Raw genomic sequence first — 5,319 nt, 5'->3', positions numbered from 1 at the left:
TAGAGTATGTATCGAAAAATAATTGGTCTTAGTTGACATGGGAGATAATATTTAATAGTATTAGTTCCATTATTGTAAGATTGTTTCTCAGATGGAGATGATCCATATTGATTTTAGAGCTTGTCTCTGCCCACAGAAACCTTTGGACAATTTTTTTTCAGATATATATTTTCCCTTTATTTCATTTCCTTTACTTTACATTTGGATTCTTTCCAAACTACATCATACTCCCCTGAAGAGTTACATAGTCCTCATTGTTTCTCAGCCTTTTGGTTAAGATAAAGTACAATTTTATTTGTGTTTAGTTACAGATTTTGATCTGGTGCCCAGATAATATGGGCTTCTGTATGTGTCAGTCACCTTGCTGAACCAAAAAAATGGATAATATGGAGATGGTTATGACACTGTTAAGACTCTGACTGATGCCTTTGCTGCCTTTCAACTGCTTAAAGCCATGGAATTCTGGACTTGGGAATGTCTTTGACCCACGTTGGAGAGCTGGGTTAAGATGCTGAACTGTATGTTTGGGGAAATTTTGTAATAGGACTAATTCGGAACAGGGGAATAAAAAATATATAAAACAATTTAGATTTATATAGTACCTTTCATGTCAGAAGGCATCTCAAAGTGCTTCACACTGCTCGATGGGCACCCAAGTTAACAAAAAAGAGTCACATAATACTCATTACAGCTTTGCACTCTCTCTTAATTCCCCTTCTCTTTGGAAATTAAATGGTATTTCATTTCTACACAATGCTTTCTTTGCTTTGTGGCAGATATTAAGAACTCACAGTATCAGAAATCATTGACAGATATCCAAATTAGCTACTGCATGGCATAATATCTGGATCCAAATGTAAACTGTGCACTTTATTAATTTTTGCCAAGTTGATAATTTATCATGGCTTGTCTTCAAATGCATTTTGCACACAAAGTCCAAATGCAAATGCAATTACCTACAAAATACACAGTAACTATACTTTACAGTCAATCCTGTGAAGTGTTTTGAAACATCCTCTTGATGTAAAATATGTGCTATATCAAATGCAAGCATTATTATTATTAGTAGTATTTCAGCAGGTTAATTATTAAGTAGCCCAAATAACAAATACATAATTTGGATGTCCATAATTGATATTTTTGACTATCATCTCTGCATCATAATGCGATGTGCAAGTCTCGGGTTTTGAAGTTTTACATCAATCAAACTTTCTTCATGCTCTTGTACTGGTTTGAATATGCTTCCTAAAAAGCCATATGCATAATCTATATTAAAGATTAGAAGGATTTTATTTCAGTGACACAGAGGATATATGGAGCAAACTCCCTACAACAGCTGGTTCAGTTCTTCAAAAAAAAAGCTGATTCAGTATCTAATTGGGACCAGTATTGGAAGATTTAGTGATGGGTGAAGAGTGATAGGACACAATGATTATTCTGTGCAATGTTTGGGAGAAGGATTGTTGTCTGTTTAGAAACCAGACCAGATTTGAATGGTTAAGAATTAGGGATGGGAGAATGTGAAGTGTCTGGACAGAATCTTGAAGAAATGGATAGTTTGCATGATGATACGGTAAGATTTAGGCAGTAAAAATATGAGGATATTTGTGGGAAAAAGAAGATAATGGTAATAATAGTAAAGGGTGTGATTTAATAATACAAGTAACAGTGGTAAAGACTCGATAAAACAATAAATAATAATCCTTGCATGTCAAGAGGACGTCCTAAAGTGCTTCACAGGATACATTGTAAATTGCAGTGACTCTGTGTTTTTATGGGTAACTGCAGCAGCCAAATTGCGCACAGCACTGTCCAACCGCCATGCCAATTTTATTTGGGGGACTGTTGGCCAGGACATCAGGAGAAACTCCCTTCTCTTTTTGAATAGAGCCATGGGATCTTTAATGTCCATTTGAATAGGAGATGGGGTCTAGTCTTAACCCTCATCTCCAACAATATACATATCCACAGAACTGCTTTGAAGTGTCATCTTACACTATATGAGTTCCAAGGTGAGAGTTCTGCCAACTGATGGGCTGAAGGGCCTCCTCTGTGCTGAAAACGGTTAACAACAACAACAACAAAATTACATTTGTATAGCACCTTTCATGTCGGGAGGATGTCCCAAGGCGCTGGACAGACAGAGTTACAGACCCGAGCTGAGGGTCGGGGTGGGGGAGAGTGGAGGGCAGTGGGGAAGCAGGGAGATTGAAAGCACAGTCGAAGAGGAGAGTCTTAAGGTGGGTCTTGAAGGTGGCGAGTGAGGGGTCAAGACGGAGGGACTGCGGGATGGAGTTCCAGAGGGTGGGTGCAGAGAGGAGGAAGGCCCACCCGCCGATAGTGGGGTGAGCAAGGCGGGGGACATGAAGCAGGCCGGAGCCCGCTGAGTGGAGGGAGCGGACAGGGTGGTAGGGGGTTAGGAGGTCGGAGAGGTAGGGGGGAGCAAGGTGAAGGAGGGCTTTGAAGGTGAGGACCAGGATGTTGAACTGTATCCTCTGTGTGATGGGAAGCCAGTGGAGTTGGGCGAGGATGGGGTTGATAGGGTCACAGAGCCTAGTGCAGGAGAGGACATAGGCTGCAGAGTTCTGGATGATCTGCAGCCTATGGAGGGAGGAGTTGGGGAGGCCGACAAGCAGTGAGTTTGCATTGTTGAGCCTTGATGTATGAGGGGTTCGGCGGCCTGCGGTGTGAGACAGTGCCGGAGACTGGCGACTTTGCAGAGGTGAGGGAAGGCAGAGCGGGTCATGGCTCAGATATGGAGTAGAAAGAATAGTTGATAGTATCTTTGTTTCTGTTTGTTTCATGTTTTCTTTCTTATGCTCCTCTTGAAGTCTCTGATTTTCTGATTGAGAAATCTCTCCACCTTCACAATGTGTTATATCCATCACTAGCTATTCCAGAGCTTAGATGAAAGAAGTCATAGTGAGTAACCTCATCAGTTCCACATCCAGAGAAATCAGTGATAATTCCATGTGAGCGGTGTTTGTTGCTGAAGCTGGAGACTTATACAAGGTTCAGATTGTGTCAATAAATCCTTCATCAAGCCTGATTTTTTTGAGAGTAAAGAACAAGTATGACTACTCAACCTTGTCAAACGCCTTTTCAATCTCAAGGGAGAAACAGCCGCGAGGGTGGCTAACTCACTGCATGCTATTACTATGTCAATAAATTGTTTCATATTGTCTGCCACACAACAATTTTTAATAAAACCCACTTGACCTTTTCCAACTAAATATGCTATCACCAAGCTGGAGGCAAAACACTTCAGCACGTATTTTGCAATATATATTGATGAGGGAAATGAGTCCATAGTTTCCACAAAGCCGGGGGTATTTTCTTAACACTGAAATTATAGCTGGCATGAGTGTTCCTGGAATCGAGCCTTTTAGTCAATGCTTCATTAAAACTTGCCAGAGCAAAGGTTTTAAAATGTGACAGAAATTTGCAAAACCACCTGAACCAGGAACTTCCTGGAGGATAAGTGATTAATTACATTCCTATTTTTTCTGGAGTTATGTGTACTGTACATTTATGGTTTGAGCTCAGTTGAGTAATTTTAATTATACATTGTGTTAGAGAAAATCTTTGCTTGGGATTTCAATACTAGTATATTGTTAATATTCCTGATTTTTGTCTGAGGATCCCTCCCTTTCTCTTCAGCACACAAATACAACCTTTGTTACATTCTGAACTGTTACATATGCCTCAGACTGCTTTGGATCCATGTATGTAAAATATGTAAAACGTCCTCAGGTGTAACATTTTTTATTTTAAATTGTCTTATCAAACAATAAGATTCCTATCTATACTAATAAAGACGAAATGTCTATCTGTTTGTCCGCCAAGAACACTATAACTGATTGACGTAAAGACATGATTTATACCTCATCGGAAAGGTCTTGCATGGAGAAGCATCATCAACAACAACAACAAAATTACATCTGTATAATGCCTTTCAAGTCGGGAGGACATCCCAAGGCAGACAGACAGAGTTTCGGACCTGAGCTGGGGGTTGAGATCGGGGAGGGCTGAGGGCAGGGGCGGAAAGCAGGGAGATCGAAAGCACGGTCGAACGGAGGAGGAGGGGGGGGGTGGGCGAGACGGAGGGACTGCAGGATGGAGTTCCAGAGGGTGGGGGCAGAGTGGCAGAAGGCCCGCTGAGCAGAGGGAGCGAGCAGAATGGTAGAGGGTTAGGAGGTCACAGAGGTAGAGGTGAGCAAGGCAATGGAGGGCTTTGAAGGTGAGGACCAGGAGCTTGAACTGTATCCTCTGTGTAATGGGAAGCCGTCATGGCCAATTTTTGAGGGGAATCCCCTTTCGTTGACAAGCTATATTAAAAATTGTATTAAAAAATGCTTTAATGAAGCCCCAAAAAGGTATGCATGGTATTCTGCAACAAAGTAGCGACAGAGGTCACACACCCTTCTAGAGAAATACATCTATACCAATGAAGACAAAATGACTGTCTGTGTGTCAGTCTAACCAATTGACATATAGACACAATTTATACCTCATTGGAAAGATCTTGCATGGAGGAGTGTCATGGGCATATGTGTTTTCGGGGATCTCATATCGTGACCTAAACAAGCTCATCGCACATGTATGGATTCGAACAAGGAGTCCTCTCAGCAGCAGTCCTCCGAACAGGAGTATTCCCACAGGAATCCTCCCACAGGAGTCCTCCCAACAGGAGTGCTGCCACAGTAGTCCTACCATAGAAGTTCTCCCAACAGAAGTCCTCCCACCTAGGAGTCCTCCCACTGAGGCCTCCAATCGATGCCTCCCACAGGAGTCCTCCCACTGAGTCTTCCCACTGAGTCCTCCCACAGGAATCCTCCCAAAAGGATGTGTGCAAATATGTGAACAAGGGATGCTAATGAGTTCAATAGTACATTTTCTTAAGCTTAAGGGATAAAGATGCCTAAGAAGTGAAGATCAACAACAACAAATAAAAATGCCAGATGAAAGAGAAAAGGCCGATTAAATGAAACTGGTTGCAAGGGTAGCTGCAACAGGTACACTTAGTCAGTAAATAAGTAGTGCTGTTTGTGCTATTTGTGTTGTATTGAAATGCAGTCAGAAGTAAATCCATGATACCATCATGTTGTTGGAAGGCAATGAAATTGTAATTCCAGGATTGCTTTTGTTCTCATATTGCAGCAAAGTGAATCAAATACAAAGGGGCACTTTAAAATGTGTAATACCCTAGCCAACCTTAGCCAACCNTTTTTTAAAGAAAAATCTTTATTATCCTAGGAAATTATGATCTTTGAAGAGATACAAACAGAAATATTGGAACTCCATAGCAGGTTAATCCGA

The sequence above is a fragment of the Callorhinchus milii genome, unplaced genomic scaffold (assembly GCF_018977255.1).
Source record: "Callorhinchus milii isolate IMCB2004 unplaced genomic scaffold, IMCB_Cmil_1.0 Scaffold3, whole genome shotgun sequence".
NCBI classification, from domain to species: Eukaryota; Metazoa; Chordata; class Chondrichthyes; order Chimaeriformes; family Callorhinchidae; genus Callorhinchus; species Callorhinchus milii.
This window is presented reverse-complemented; position numbering follows the sequence as displayed.